General features: G+C 42.9%; 3 non-coding genes across 3 annotated transcripts; all 3 read right to left on the minus strand.

The window, feature by feature from the left end:
* Positions 1–1,857: 1,857 nt before the first annotated feature.
* On the minus strand, positions 1,858–1,931 carry trnat-agu (transfer RNA threonine (anticodon AGU)). Its single transcript has one exon. It is a non-coding gene; the product is annotated as a tRNA-Thr (tRNA).
* An 880-nt stretch (positions 1,932–2,811) lies between these two features.
* trnac-aca (transfer RNA cysteine (anticodon ACA)) lies at positions 2,812–2,883 on the minus strand. Its single transcript has one exon. It is a non-coding gene; the product is annotated as a tRNA-Cys (tRNA).
* Positions 2,884–16,838: 13,955 nt separating this feature from the next.
* On the minus strand, positions 16,839–16,957 carry LOC138217473 (5S ribosomal RNA). Its single transcript, XR_011181185.1, has one exon. It is a non-coding gene; the product is annotated as a 5S ribosomal RNA (ribosomal RNA).
* Between the last annotated feature and the right edge of the window lie 434 nt (positions 16,958–17,391).

Raw genomic sequence — 17,391 nt, forward strand, 5'->3', positions numbered from 1 at the left:
ACAGCTTTCACTCTGTTTTACAGACCCGGGTGTGCCATCGTCCAAAGAATGAAGAATTTCGGATGTATACGTCTGAATTCTTATTAAGAGTTCTTTACACACTTCTCTCTACAAAGCTTGATATGCAAAACAAAGAGTCGAATGCTAATGTCCTTAAATTTGTTAAAGAGATAGATGTGTATGTCAAGAACTTGAGTGAAATTATTGCAGATCTGATGTTTTCAGATCAGAAATGGAAGCCTGCGGTGTAGGGGAAGCCTACAGTGTGTATTCCAAAATACAGCGTGTTTTGCACAGAACCTGTGGTAACACCATCCCGCTGATTACGCAGGCAAATGTTTTTGCTCTGCTAGATCGGATCGCCCAGTGTGGTTCGCATGGCTTTAGACATGGGGAGCGGAAGGGGGTTATGAATGCTTTTTCAGATGCCTCAAAGTTTCTCAGCAATGTTAGGGTGGTGGTTACGTGTACCGAACTAATTTTCCACACCAACATTTAATTGTTGAATGCAAACAGGAGCCGGTAACGCGTGTGTGCTGCGTTGTTTCAGTGTTTGAAACACCTACTGTTGAAATAAAGCGGTTCACATTTCACATGGTGTTTGTCCTGCGAGTTCTTTCCGTGAGACTTTGCGCAGTCAGTGTGTGTGTGCTTACAACCCTGCTGCTTTTGAGACAAGGCTTGTGCAGCGTATAAGCAGCCTGACCGGACAACCACTCGGCCACCCAGCCGCAGCTGGCGCCGCTCACACCCCGGGATCTCGCGGCTCACACCAGACTCTCCGTGCCGCTGTAACTACCCGATTCCCTAGGTTTATAATAGAGCGCACTCAACCCTGCTGCAGACATGGTCCCCTTCCAAACCAATACACACTTTCACACACCTAAAGCGAGGGATGCGCCGCCTTTGGGCTTTTGGACCCTGAGGCTCCGGACCGACTGGCCGGGGGGGAAGGCGGGAGTTCCGACCCTTAACAACACACCATTGGCTCCTGAGGGGGCGGGACATGCACAAATAACAACACGCCACTGGCTGGCAAGGGGGCGGGACAGCCAACCACCGCTGACTCCCATTGGCTGGAAAAGGGGGCGTGGTACCTGTCAAAAGTTTGACGAAAGGTGTCACTTTATACTACTCAGAACACATGTAAGACTTACACACAGCTTTTAATATGCTGTAGTGAATTTGCAGGTGTCCTGGGGAGGGAAGAGAACTGATATTAAGGAAATACATATTTAAAGGGGATGTAAGTATTAAATGTGTTTTGTCACATCTGGGTGTTAACTGAATAACTTTTTAGCATTATTTATTGTGTTTTGACTCTATACTTGTGTTTCTCAGGAGACAGCAGAAATATTGATGTTTACATTTATATTCACATTCCCGGTGATATTGACTTAGGTACTCCACTATTTACTTGCAGTTTGACTGGTGTCAAAAGTTGAAAATCTCTGCAAACATCAAGATGGCTAAGGACGTGGAAAGAAACTCAATCACATTTAGAGAAGGTAATCTTTAGATCGGATTAATTCGAAGTGTGTCTCTGGGTGCGTTTGATCTACCAACGTTGTGTTTAACTGAAGGACACCCTGACTGAGTGTGCCATAGAAACTGACATTTTTTGTATTTTTTCTACATTCACAGATTTTTGGCTAAAGTAAAAAAAAATAGTTGTCATTTTCTTGCCAGCTGGCAGTAATTATTTTGCACTGATAAGAAAGATGAGCATTTTATCTTTCGCAATGTGTGGATTTCTTGAAAAACAAGTTGTGCCAAAAGCGAAATGAAAACTTCATTTAAACATAATGCAGAAGCATATTGTCTGTAACAATAAACAGTGGGCAAAGACAGGAAGTAAGGCACTGCTGGGATTTGAACCCAGGATCTCCTGTTTACTAGACAGGCGTTTTAACCAACTAAGCCACAGCGCCAGCAAAGCACTGCCCTTTTTCAGCCAGTTGGACACACTGCTCTGTTATATCTTCGTTCGGTGTGCGGTGAGCCTGCTCACTGAGCAAGTTGAGAAAGGATGTGAAATGGCTTTTATCTGCCAATTTCATTACCAAGTTGCTCAATATGCTTTTGATTATCTACAGGGTGTCTAGTGCAACACAGGCGATGGACTGCTGGGATTTGGAGCCAGGATTTCCCATTAACTAGACAGGTGCTTTAACCAACTAAGCCACGGCGCTGGCAGAATTCTCCTCTTTTACTGCCCCTTGGACACACCGCTCGGAGACACCTGCGTTTAGTAAGCTGAGTCGGCTGGCTGAGCATGTTGCCTCCTTTACATTCGGGCCCCGACACTAAGAGAAACGTACAGAAATGGCTTTTACCGGGCACTTTTCATGTCCAATGCGCTTGACATCTCCCACGGGCGACAGAGTTCATTTACGACACTTTTCCTTTCTTTCTTTCTTCTTTCTGTACTCTTTGATGAAAAAAAAAACGAGTAATCATGTAAGGGAAAATGTCTTTTTTCATGGAGAAAACGTGCACTAGGAAATGTTGTGTTTAGAAGAAGTGAGTTAACATGAAAAGTGACCTAATTTACTGGAGCAAATGCTCACCTAGCAAGGTCTGCTTTACTACTAGAGAGACGTAGAGTGAAAGACGTGATAATTTCACGCCGTTGTGGAACAAAACGCTATTTTCTTTTAATTATAAATCAATTAGAAATTCAGAGCGACACATAAAGGCTTTGTCTGCATAAAAGTGATGATTTTTAAAAACTGATAAAAATTTGGAAAACACGTTTCTCACGTAGAAATTTCTGGGTTCGGCACCAGCAGCACCTGCAAACTCATCAGCTGACCTCGACATGATTTGAACATGCAACCTTCTGATCTGTAGTCAGACGCACTACCGTTGCGCCACGAGGTCGCTCGCCACACGTGCTTTTAATTCCCCCAAAGAGAACAATCAGCGTCCCTGAAAAATATTTTTTTTCATTCTCTCCTGTGTGGAGCGCCGCTCTTCCAACGAGGGTCTCTTCTTCCCCGACCACAGATTATTCTTTCCGCCCGGCTCTCTCACAGAGAGCAGACACACCGTCTCCACTGATGTGTTTACTACATCTATAGATCTGACCCCCTACAGCCCCGATATTCCTGGACAGGATATTTACCACCAGCCTCGTGAACTTCTCATCTTGACCTCTCCCAGGAGGAGCACAATTAACACAGAATCCTCTCTCCATTTAGCAAATAACACAAAACACTGTTTACCTGTCAAGACAGAAAACCGGGCTGCTCCAGGTGCGGCTTGAACTCACAACCGCGGCATGACTCCACTAATCACATCATTTTACAAAGCCTGAACCTGGAAAGAGATTGGAAGCTGAGAAGTTATGGTGTTTTTTTAATACTTGCCTACTCTTTCAATTTTTCCGTCAAGTCTTTTATTTGGGAGTACTTTCAATTGATGTTAATCCTTGTCCCGATGCACGTTCTGGGCCATGGTGCATCTTGAATAATGTTCTTATAGGCTTCAGTTTGGAAAAGTGCGCTCTTCAGAAGCTACCGAAACCGCTAATGGTTACATAACACTTAATGCAAAAGCAACGTTCGGGTTTGAAAAAACATATTACTTGCTATGAATACAAACACTGTTACAGGAGGCGTGTTAGGGATATTTTAGCTTAGATCATCAATTTATCTTACATTTCTTCTCCATCTATATCTACAGCGTAATCGCCACTGAGTGCTAAAGGCAGGTCCTGGCAATACAATCTTCTTTAAAACATTTTTAAAACTATTTCCACTACCATACGTAAAGTAAAAGATAGCGATTGCAGGCAACGAATAAAATCTCTTTTCCAGGGACGTTGTAGTTAGATGCAAATTACACAGACCAGGATTACACCCAATGGGACAAACACCCCACAGAAACTCTGCACATGGAGATCTGTAGAATCATCCTCCGTGTGCAGAGAAAAACTCCTAACAACGGGTGCAGGGCCGAATTAGGCCAGTACCCACTATTGATAAACATACAGAAAAGAATATTAAAGTATTGGCTACACCTAAAAAACAGTGACCAAAATTCCTACCACCACAAAGCCCTGCTGAGCCAAGAGCTGAGCCCAAAACAGAGCCCCCTGAGCCAGCTGGTCCTGAGGCTCACCGACCTGAGCCACACCAACACTAACCAGCCTCAGGACAGCACTGCTAGAGCACCACAACCCAGACTCAACCACATCACAGCACAGATCAAACAGCAATATCTCACACACTGGGACACACACACACAAACACAACATAAACTGGAATGCTACAGAACCTTAAACAGACAATACACACTAGCTGAATATTTGACCAAAATAAAAAAATAACAAACAGAAACAGACCCTGACGAAGTACAGGCTCAGTGACCACAACCTGGCCATAGAAACTGGGCGACACAGGCAGACCTGGCTGCCCAGAGAGGACAGGCTGTGCTCCCACTGCCAGCAGGGAGAAATAGAGACAGAGGTGCACTTCCTACTGCACTGTGACAGATACTCTGGGATTAGAGAAACATTCTTCCCCAAATTCAGAAATCTAATCCCAGAGTTCCCACACCTGCCAAAACCACAACAGGTCCCAATCCTACTGGGAGAGGGAGGAGGGAACTCAGTTGATCTGGCAGCCCAGTATGTGATCTCCTGTCACAGCCTGAGGAACAGTGAGTCCGTCTCCCAATAATGCTCCAGCCGCCTACAGTATATGTCAATATTATATAATATGTCTTTGTTGTAAATGTCTGTAACATGTCTGTAGATTTTATTTTACTTCTATTTTTTGTTTTGTTCTATGTTAATTTTATTATTTTTATTTGCTTTGGCAACACTGATTGTACCTATCGGTCATGCTAATAAAGCACCTTGAACTGAACTGAACTGAACTGCAAATTACAATCGAAAATGTATCAGCTTTTACATTTTCTTTTGGATTCACAGGACAGTCAGCATGAGTCATCAAAGAGCCTGTAGTGGCAAGAAGTTTAAAAGCGCACAAGTGATCTGTCTTTGGTCAAAGGAATTGCTGGAGCAGTAGGACGCAGAGCAATATCTAGCAGCTGTAGACGATGTTCGTGGAAGAGATAATTCTGTTTTCAGCACAGGGAGTGAGATTGAGCTCAGTCTGGCTCCCAGCAGAATCCATTCTGGTTTGGTTACTGTCAGACTGTGCATCTGAGGCTCTTTGGATCTTCCTTTGTGTATAAAATACATTGTGAATGCTTTCTCAGCCTTTACTCTTTCGTTTTTATGACATTTTTTTGACCGAGCACGAATATTCTTTTGTCCACATCTTCCCAATGGAAGCACAGAACGCCGTCAAACCAAATGCATTTTAAAGACCAAGACTTGTGGATATTTCCACAGCCTCTACATCAAACTATCAGTGGGCTAATTATCTTTTTTTAAACCTCCGGTTTTTCATCAATGCGTAATTACGCACTTACTGTAACCCGGAGGACCGCTGTGTACAGACGTTCACAAGGCGAGAAATACTGTTCAATATGGCTTCGTGCGAATAACCTGTATATGACCATAGGAAGCAGAACAGCGCAGTCTCCAATTACCCAGACTGTAAGCACAGAAATAAAGCTTTGTTTGATTTCTGAAACCCTTCCTTTACGCACTGTTTTCATTCAGGTAAGGGTCAACTATATTGACAATACTACTGACAGCAGGAAGATTAAAATATTCTTTACTCAGCAGCTTATTAAAAACAGTTCCCATGATGTTCAAACTGATTTTTTACACAGAACACTGACACAGCTTTGCGTTCTGAATCTCTTTTTCTCTTGCTTTTATTTAATATGGCACAATGCACTGGGATAGGGGTATTCTGTTCACAAACCAATAGCATTTAAATCACAGCACCCACAATGCTGCAAGTAAGTGTTTTGCACACTAAGCAGGTCTTCTGACTTTTCCCAGCTTTGTTTTGGGTTGTGGAACCTTTATTTTTTATGATTTTCTGAAGATAACACTACAGGTATACACTGGGATAGGTGGGTCTTTTTCATGGCTCAATAGTAATTCAAATACAACAGCCACACTGCTGAAACCATATGTTTTACACACCAGACAGGGCCCCTAACCTCATACAACCTTGCTGTGGCTGTGGCCTCTTTCTTTATTTTTTATGATTTTCTGAAAGTAACACTACAGGTAATACACTGGGACAGGTGGGTCTTCTTCATGGCTCAATAGTGTAGTGGTTTGTAGTGGGTTTACTGAGACAATTATTAATTGTAACAGTAATCACGAGGTTGTTCGTTGTAGCTTTTAGAAAATCAATCGTCAGAACAACTAACAACGCACACACACGGGTTCAATACACGAGATACATTTATTAATATAAATTGTGCACCAAAGATATACTAGTCTGCCTGGATACGAGCGGCAGACCTTACTGTGAGGGTTATCCAATATACAAGGTATATAATCTCGAAGAGATGCAAACACAAAGAGATACACAACAGAGAATATATGTCAATATATATCGTTCGGTTACCAAATCGCTAATCAGTGTTATTACCCACTGTTACTCTAAACTCGGAAGTAAATATATTACTCATGAATTAAATTGATAATAACTTGTGTTGAGGTACAATTGAATTCTCGAGACGCAATGTAGAACATGGGGTTTACTTATCCACTGTGTATGGATTTGGAATCTCCCGGCACGAACACCAAACCAGCTGACAGGCTCTGTTGCAGCCTCTGTTGCAGCGGTTGTCCAATGGGCGTTGTGTCGGCGTCCTCTGGCTACCGGCCAATCAGTCAAGGTGCAGCTCGGAGTAGGACGGGCGGAGGAATCTGACTGCGGCGCGCAGGGCAGTCGTTGCTCCGAGGGGATCTACCAGGAGTCCGGCTGGCTAGTAGAAAGTCTCTATGCACAGAGTGTGACCGCAAGTCCTCACAAGTCACTCTTTTGCCCGGGAAGAAGCTGGTTCGTTCCCGGTCCAGCGCTGCTTCTGAATAAGCTATTCAGGTTGTTGACGAGGGTCCAACTGTAGGCTGCCGTTGATCAAGAGGAGCATTCAGGTGGTAGAATTTTGAGTACGTACGGGATCCTCGGCCTCGCGCTTAGAACAAAGTCCAAGTCCTTTTGCAGACAACAGCAGTTGTCACGTGATTGTCTCTGAGGATGCGCGAAAATGGCCAAGGAGAGCCCCGATCTGAGCTTGCGCTCCCTTTTTGACCAAGACCCAGATGTGTGCTGATTGGTTGAGAGTTTGGCGGGCATTGGAGACCCACATGGTATTACCACACCCTGCCAGTCCCTGATTGGTTGGTCAAGATGAGATATAATTCACTTACTCTTGACACTTAGGAATGCAGTCCAGATGTCCATTCGGCAATCCCTAGACTGATAGGCGCCAATGGATGACCATTGATCATGATAGCCAGGCTTAGCTAAGTGCATCCCCATCTGGGAGCTTGTTCTTTATGAAAAGAAAACATCTTAAATCAGCCTGCATAAATACTTTCTCTGTGGCTGCACCACAGAGATGGAGGGTGAGATGGGGCCTCCTTTAGGACAGCATACCAACGCTTAATTCTGTCTTATTAACAAGCATTGCCGCTACAATAGCAATTCAAATACAACAGCTGCTGAAACCATATGTTTTACACACCAGACAGGCCCCCTAACCTCATACAACCTTGCTGTGGCTGTGACCCCTTTCTTTATTTTTTTATGATTTTCTGAAGGTAACACTACAGGTAATACATTGGGATAGGTGGGTCTTCTTCATGGCTCAATAGCAATTCAAATACAACAGCCACACTGCTGAAACCATATGTTTTACACACCAGACAGGCCCCCTAACCTTATACAACCTTGCTGTGGCTGTGGCCCCTTTATTTATTTTGTAATGATTTTTTCAATATGACACCATTAGACAGCCGGTACATGGGGATAGGGGGGTGGTATTCACGAGTCAATAGCTCTTCAAGCACAACAGCCACAGTGCTGCAACCAGGTGTTTTACACACCAGACAGGCCCCCTAACCTTATACAATCTTGCTGTGGCTGTGTCCCTTTTCTTTATTTTTTTATGATGTTTTCAATATGGCACCATTAGACAGGCGGTACATGGTGATAGGAGGGTGCTATTCACGAGTCAATAGCTCTTCAAGCACAACAGCCACAGTGCTGCAACCAGGTGTTTTACACACCAGACAGGCCCCCTAACCTTATACAATCTTGCTGTGGCTGTGTCCCTTTTCTTTATTTTTTTATGATGTTTTCAATATGGCACCATTAGACAGGCGGTACATGGTGATAGGAGGGTGCTATTCACGAGTCAATAGCTCTTCAAGCACAACAGCCACAGTGCTGCAACCAGGTGTTTTGCACATCAGACAGCTCCCCTAACCTTATACAACCTTGCTTTGAGTTGTGGAACATTTCTTTATTTTTTAATGATTTTTTTACTGTAATCAAGTGTTGTGCTCATTAATAATAATAATAATAATTGCTTACACTTATATAGCGCTTTTCTGGACACTCCACTCAAAGCGCTTTACAGGTAATGGGGACTCCCCTCCACCACCACCAATGTGCAGCATCCACCTTGATGATGCGACGGCAGCCATAGTGCACCAGAACACTCACCACTATCAGTGAGGAGGAGGGAAGAGAAATGTAGCCAATTCAAAGAGGGGGATTATCAGGAGGCCATGATTGGTAAGGGCCAATGGGGAAATTTGGCCAGGACGCCGGGGTTACACCCCTACTCTTTTCAAGAAACGCCATGGGATTTGTAATGACCACAGAGAGTCAGGACCTCAGTTTTACATCTCATTCGAAGGAAGGCGCCTGTTTACAGTATAGTGTCCCCGTCACTATACTGGGGCATTAGGACCCACATGGACCGCAGGGTGAGCGCCCCCTGCTGGCCCCACTAGCACCTCTTCCCGCAGGAACCTTAGTTTTTCCCAGGAGGTCTACCATCCAGGTACTGACCAGGCTCACACCTGCTTAGCTTCAGTGGGTTGCCAGTTGTGAACCCAGGGTGATATGGCTGCTGGCCATAATCAGCAGCCTTCAGTACTGAAGCAGGTGTGAGCCTGGTCAGTACCTGGATGGGAGACCTCCTGGGAAAAACTAAGGTTGCTGCTGGAAGAGGTCCTAGTGGGGCCAGCACCACCATTAGGCAGGCCTCCTGACCTTTCACAGTCATGCTTTGTTGTGTGAAACTTTAATTATCTTTTTAGGATTTTTTGAACATGGCAACTTCCACCGAGATGGGTGGGGGTGTCGGGGTGCTCTTCAATAGCTTTTTCATCTATACACACAAACGGATGTAACCAAGACACTCAGAACCTGTCACGCAGGGGCTGACTGCTGAGGATAGGGATCCAATGCGGTGCCCTTGGTAGGGTTGGCGCGAGACGCAGGCGTAGTCGGAGTAAACAGGCAGGGGTCCGAGTCCGGGAAGGCGTATGTCGAAGAAAACTCAGTCTTCACTCAGGTTGGGAGATTGTCAACAGAGATCTTTAATACAATCAGCTGAAGGGGAGCATATCACAGAGAAAGGGTTTCCCCTAGCACTCAAGACATGCTCACTGGACTGAAGTTATACTTTCCTTTTTTATACATTAAAAGTAGGCAATACTTTAACATATCAAAGGAACATACAGGGAAAGGGGCAGTGTCAGAAGTCAAACAAACAGGACAGGGGGGTGCCATTTGGCATCCTACAATCTGTTTCAATTTTCTCTGGTTGAATGGGTGTGAGGAATCACAGGCTTTAGTTTGCACCTAAGACAGTGGTCTTAGGTGCGAACAGAAACCTTTCCCACGCATAGTCACTGTCCTGACCTTTTGACTCGGTCTTCCACACGTAGCACAGGCGTAGGCACAGAATCGACAGGCGAAAGTGTAGTCGAGGGACTGGCAGGGGTCGGAGTCCGGGAAGGCGTAGAAGTTGCGTCGGTGTGGATTCAGAAGGCAGAGGCGTAAACGAAGAGACAGGCTGGGGTCAGGATCCGAGAAAGCGTAAAACAGGCGAAGGTACGAAATCGAGTGGCTAAAGCGGTAGTCGGAAAAGCGGGGTCGAGGTCGAGGTCCAGGGGAGAAGTCGTAGTAAGGCAAAGGTGTAGTTAGTACGTAAGCTCCTGGAGAGAATCTCAATCGTGAGCAATGACCGGGGGGCAGATGAGGGTTTAAGCAGAGGACTGATTGACACGTGCACGTTTGGTACGGGGAGAGCTCGTAGGAATGCGGGAGCGCTTGCCTGCGTGAGGATTCGTGGCAAAACCAACAGAATCAACCTGAACTCACAGAAAAACAAGAATGCCCCCGAGACACCTGCACCCCCCTCCTGGACCACTCTGGTATCAACACCCCCAAACCCATCCATACCAGCTAACAAGACTCAGAATCGGTGCAACCCTCCAACCTGGACCAAGAGCAGGATGGGACAAGAACCTGCACCACACTACGCACCCCTCATCCAGACCAGCAGGACAGCCAGACCACAGACAGCACCAGCAGTAACCCCCCTGTTCATTTCAACAGAAAAGCCGAACTGACCCCCACCAGCATGGCGACGCTGCAGCTCTGGTCACACCAGCAGGCCCAATGGGCTCAGAGCTGGGGGACATACAGATGCAGCCATTCAAAATGCGTGGGCGATACCGCATTATTTTCCTGTACGCTGTACGCAGTCTACCGCAAGTTACCGGTAAATACCGCGAGTTACCGGTAAATACCGCTAGTTACCGTAAATTCTCCTATAATATGACAAGCAAAATAATAGTATCCGGAATTTCGGCAAGGTGGAGCTAATAAAGCTCAACCTCTCATGTTTGAGCTGTGGCCATCAAAGTCTTTAATGAAGATATTACGAATAGTATTAATAATGAATGACCTTGGACAAGCTGTAAGTGTAAACTCAAAGTATTGCCCTGGTCAACATTCTTTTTTTCATTGACCGTCTTTGTAAAAGTAACACCACAGCATTTCGCAATCACACATTTGTTTCCAATCATGCAAAGTACAGTAATTTTTGAGAATCGATTCACCATGCCTTTCACATGCTCATAAAAGAGATTGATTTAGGAACATAAACATATTACTGTATGAAAACTGTACTGTATACAGTATGTATATGTATATTTAATGTCTTAACTGTGCCCGTTTAAGTATTGAATATTCATATCTAATTTTACCACTGAAGGGAAATCTTAGTAGCTGAGCATAAAAAGAATAGGAGCATACTGCAACGCGTGTGAAGGCCATAAACGATATTAATTTTGGAACATAAACATACAGTATATGGCTGGTCTCGGTACTTTAAAGAAAACATACACGAAACATGGTTTCATTATGACCAGAATCGGTCTTGAGATATTTTTAACTTGATTTACAGTATTTGAGAGGTATGTCTTAACACCGATACTACAGTACGTAAATACTGCTCATGTATATGTTTCTAGGTTTATATTATGCATTTCATACGGTCAAATTACTTTTGAGCAACTAATAAGAAGCGCGAAATGGTATGCACAGGGCGTTTTAGTTTCGTTTTACTGGGACTCTGCTTTAACGTCGCCGTGGATTGATTAGAGATATCAAGTACATACAACTCATTTTTTAAATGTTGTAGTTCGTCTTGTAAAAATGTTACGAGTACATCATCTATCAACAATTACACAGGTTCTGTTTCCATATTGCGGATTTTGGTTACGTAATATTATTTTCTAAATTTCACGTTGTGAATATATGATTTGGGCAAACAGAGCTGCAAAGAAGTACATTATGGGTTGTTGTTTTTTTTTGCAGTTTTATCTAGAACAAGCGATGCTTAAACCTTTGTCTGATTCTTGTGAAACTATCCACACGACAGTTACAGTACCTAGGAGTTGACTTCAGTGATGTCACTGATGGGATGTTTCTAAAAATCCATCCTCTGTAAAACGTCTTCTCTAGTTGTCCTGCATATGTATTCGCTAATGAAGCTGTGTGTTCTGAGCCTGGATCTCTACATTTCTGTATGAACCAGCTTAGAGGGCTAAAGACAGCTTGTGTTTAAATTGAGTGTAAGGCAATTTATGCTTCTAAAGTCATGGTCAGCATTTATTATTGTACTGTGCTGTAAACTTGTTCGGTGCCTAGTCACATTATTTTATAGCGTTTTTATAGCGTTATCAAATCCGGTGGCGCTGTGCGTTAGTTTCCTGACTCCCATGTCACATGGTCTGTGATTGAAACCTGTGAAACCGGTTTAATTCGTCACAGCCAGCACTCCGGCAGAGAGGGGGTTGTACTCGTAAAGTAGAAGCAGGCGAGATTTCCAGCGAAAGACACCTCCCCCTCCCCCCCCCACCCTCATACGATTCAAATTGTATTACAGCATTGTAATTACACATTGTAATTGTATTACACATTGTACACATGCTTAAAAGAGAAGAGAGAAAACGCAAGCCTTCTTCAGGTGTGAGGGTCTTCTGCTCAGAATGAAACGCTAAAATGTAATGTAGGCTCTGAATGGGTTCAATTATGATTTGGGCTTGATTAAGGTCGCTGCCTTTCATCTAAAACCCTACTTGAATCCTTCTAAACTAAAAATCAGTGTTAGTGAGTTCTAAATAAAGAGGTATCCAGGTAACAGTGAAACGGGCGGACAATCTGGGGAGATCGCCCGTTTTCCATGTAAATAGTTCCCTGGTTCCGCACCCCTTGGTGTTTCTCTCGCTCTCTCTCGGGTCACCTGATCATTAGCTCGAAAGATTTCAGTGCTTTGTGTATATTCTAATGGTAGTAGGGGCAGGGTGTGTGGGAACAGGTTTGGTTGAAATTGCATTGGAGATCTATGTTCTTCACACCTGAAACATTTTCTCTGAAAGCATTTTCTTCGCAGTTTAACCGATCTTGTTACAGCATGTTACAGTTTACTATACTTAACCATATTAATTTTAAGTGCTTAATGCCATTTTTTGACCAGGCACGAATATTCTTAAGTCCATATCTTCGCAAGGGAATCAGTGCGAATTGCAATACTAATTAAATTAAAACTACTAACTACTAACTAATACTAGCTAATTAAAACAAACCAGAAACGTGTTGTTCTGTCTAATGACATTACAAGTGGAAAGATTACAGATTTTAATCGTCTTTAATTTTGTTACGTTATACATTTTAGAAACGTTTCATCCATACAAACACCACAAAACTATTTTCGATTGTATTTCTGAATAGTATGTTACACTTAGTTCACTGTTTTAAATACATCTAATTAAGAAAGTTAGGTGTTAGCATAAACTATTAGCAATCAATAATATTAAATTAAGCACTGTAATAAGCTGTTGCACTTTCCCCCGCATCTTGTAAAAATATATTTTCATTGTTCAAATATACATTAAGTCTGACTATCATATAATAAGTTAAATACAAAACTAAAGAAAAAATAGGGTTAAATATAATTCAAAATATTTTGCTAACAATGTTAACTGTTTATGAATAATAAAATGTATTAACTAAGAAGTAGGATGGCACAGTTGTTAGTATGTTTTTTGTTTTGTTTCTTTTTCATAAATACAACAGTAGTACCTGATGTCTCAGTGGCTTTCAAAATTAAATTATGCATGCAAACCTGTGAACTAGAAAGATAACTAAGATATCCATCCATTTATAATGGTGGCAAAGTGGTTAGCATTGCTATCTTGCAGTACTGGGGTCCTAGGTTCAATTCCTGCCATCCTGTGTGTGTGGGGTTTACATGTTCTCTCTGGGTTACATGGTTTTTCTCCATATGTGTGATATGACTCCCTCTCGCACTCCAAAACATACTGGTAAGTTAATTGGTTTATGGGAAAACTGGCCCTGGTGTGTGTGTTTGTGTCTGTCTGTCCTGTGATGGACTGGCGCTATGTCCAGTGTGTATTCTGCCTTGTGTCCGTTGCTTACTGGGATAGGCTCCAAATCCTCTGTACTGGATAAAGAGATTAGAAATGGATGGAAGTAAAGGCACTGTGTGGATGGAACTATACACAGTGTTAGAAACCCACTATGAAATGGCAGCATCTCACTGAGAATAAAATATCTTATAGTGCTGGCTTAAGGAAACAGCCTTTCCACCTCTCTTGCACATCAGTATCCATACCTAGTTATTTAAACAAATTGCCTCTAACTATAAACATCTTAATATGCTGGCTCTGTGGATCCGCATCAGCTATGTTTGCCCATTCCTTCAATTCATGTGCATCCAACACACAGTTCAATGCCAGCAACTACACATAATCTAAAATACAATCCTTATTTCAGTATCTATGTAAACATATAGTCTGTTAACTTCATCATCTTCATCAAAAGTATGCCTAACCCCATTAGGAAGTGTTCTTGTTATAAGTGTATTCCTCAGCTTTCCCCAAATTATCTTCTTCTTGCCAACATCTCTAGTCTTTTATCCTGCAATAACTCAGCCAACACTTAAATCTCCAAAAGCTGCTTGTGTTAATTTCTTTAAATCACAAATATCATGTGTAAATACTGGCCATGTAATACTCTGCATTGTGGAATAATAGTTTATTTTAAAGGGAACTAGAGAAACTAAGAACTAGAGAAATCAAGAAAGGCTTTTTTTCTAGAATTAATAAATGCACATCCTGTTCACTGGGGAAATTAAATCCACACTGAGCAATCTTCAATATGTTCAGAATATGACAGCAAGAATCCTATCAGGGATGCATTATACCTGTTTTCAAGTCCTTGCACTGGTTACCTATCAGATTTCGAGTCAACTTCAAAATCCTTATCCTCCTTATATACTGTCCTACAACTGTTATTATTGATCACCGAATTATTGTACTTGACATGACTTCATCCAGCCTTTCCTGAACGTCTATGACAGGCAGAGAGAGTGCTGTTTCTGGTGCGATCTTTTGCAGCTGACATTTCACTTTTTTAAACGAACAAGAAATTAGATTGCTCAAAAATCAGTTATTCTATATAAACACAGCGTAATTGCCCTCCGAAAATCCTCTTTTTCTTGTTCGTTTTAGAGACCTTGATCGAAACTGATTTTAGATGTCAGAAAGGATTTATTTTCTCTGTATTTCCTACATTGCTTTGTCGAGATTTTAACTTTATATCTAACATTATATCTAGGCTCAGATTTCAACTATAAATCGTACAGTAATTAATAGCAGAAAATACTGATGTTTTGCGCCCTCCTACCACAAAAATATATGTTTTGTAGTTGGGATTAACTTTATTTCGTACGCGTAGCTACTCCGATTCGGACACCGAACAGTTAAAGATGGCGTCTTCTCGCCTCCATGACTAAAATGCCAAATAGGAGTGGCTTAAGCGACATACACAGTCGTGTAACTGACAGTTTGAGGTAGCCTATCGTGTAAATTTCGCTTTGTTGCTGATAGGTTAAGCTTTCGAAACTCTGCCCCAAAGTCATGTGACTGATTTTTCGCCCTGTTTCGTTGGTTAAACGCAATGATCACAAGCACCATCATGGTAACTGGGATGTGTAGTTTTTAATTCCGTTTGAATTATAACTGTACGTACTACGTACTGTCTTCATATTTGGCCAGGGCTTTAAAGAGAAGGCGCGCCAAAAAAATTCGGTGCCGTCGTCTCCGCTTTAAAGGTACCCCCGTGCTGGAAGAATTTGACCTCGGAACGTTTGCCCAGCGTAGTTATAGTGGACATAAAAACAAGAGTTCGCTGGCATTATATCCTATTAGACACAGACCGGCGCCAGACCGGTAAATGCTTGATGAACTAGGGATTGGACAGTTTCCAAGTGCTTGTACAATCGATGGAAATGTTCAAATAAATGTGCAAAAGAAATAAACAAAATAATCATTTATTTCTTTATCATATTGGCTAGCTAATGTCCTCTCTTTGCTAGTTAGTGGCTGTGTTTCTGCGTTGGGTAGCAACGGGTGACTGTTTTCAGGCGGAAGATGTAAATAGCTTAATTTTCGTGTTAAATAATTTTTAAAAATTAAAATTCATTCTATACAGCAATCACATATTTGGGTACCGTTTCATAAAACTTTCATGCTTAAAATGTTTAGGGAGAAATGGAAGACTGGTGTGTATTTTTTCTTTAAACTATCAAGACCAGCCATACACAGTACAGTTTATGTACATACAGTAATGTTTATGTTCCTAAATTAATATCGTTTATGACCTTCAGATGCGTTATGCTCCTCTTCTTTTTATGCTCAGCTACTAAAATTTCCCTTTAGTGGTAAAATTCCATATAAATATTCAAAACTAAGCGGATTGAAACGTGCACAGTAAAGACATTAAATTATTAAATCTTTTCACTACCAACCAATGCACCACGAGTGCCCCTGTCGGTCATTTTGGCCAGCCAATCACTTACCGCGGTGCCCTACGGTGCCCTGCGGGTTGGTTACTGTACCGCGGGTTTTTAACGCTCATTTTGAATGGCTGCATCTGTATTTCACTTCAGCCTTTCACTCTTGCTTCCTTCCAATGAGGACGGAGCTGCGGGAGAAAGGGCGCTATAGAGGATCGCTGTGGAGAGCTGCTGCTGTGCATTGACATCTGAGCTCTGTGGAAAACGATCTCAATACAATTCTGAAAAACGCGACTCCCCGAACGCCAGCCGAACAAGTCTCCACAGCCGAAGCGCTGTGTCTCTTTTCAGCTGGCGATAAACCTTTCCTCGATCCTTTGCGGACTTGTAAAACTGTTCCTGATCAGAATAAAAAACGCTCACGCTAATACACAAGCACCCGTGTCTCGCCAAAGCTGACAAATAAACAGACGGACAAGCCGCACTGCACGTGTGAACAGGGGAATGAGCGAGCGAGCGGGGATAGGGCGCCTCCTGCGCTTAAAAGCTTACAGCACCTGGTATTCCCAGGCGGTCTCCCATCCAAGTACTAACCAGGCCCATCCCTGTTTAGCTTCCAAGATCAGATGAGATCAGGCGTGCTCAAGGGGGTGTGGCCACAAGCGAGAACAAGGCTCGCTGGCACCCTTCTTATAGAGAGGACAGCTCCGTCACCTCTTTTACGACGCTGCTTTTTTTCCCTTGCGTTTTTCTCTTCTTCCCACGTTCTCTCTCTTCACTGCCTTCGTCCCCGCTCTATTTCACTTCAGCCTTTCACTCTTGCTTCCTTCCAATGAGGACGGAGCTGCGGGAGAAAGGGCGCTATAGAGGATCGCTGTGGAGAGCTGCTGCTGTGCTTTGACATCTGAGCTCTGTGGAAAACGATCTCAAAACAATTCTGAAAAACGCGACTCCCCGAACGCCAGCCGAACAAGTCTCCACAGCCGAAGCGATGTCCCAGTGGGCATTGATTCGTCGAATATACGTATATTTACGGCGAAATTACGTCTATACGTATATATACGTCGCCTCGACGTATAATCAACGTCGAATTGCAAC

This window comes from Lepisosteus oculatus, chromosome 14 (genome assembly GCF_040954835.1).
Source record: "Lepisosteus oculatus isolate fLepOcu1 chromosome 14, fLepOcu1.hap2, whole genome shotgun sequence".
NCBI lineage: Eukaryota > Metazoa > Chordata > Actinopteri > Semionotiformes > Lepisosteidae > Lepisosteus > Lepisosteus oculatus.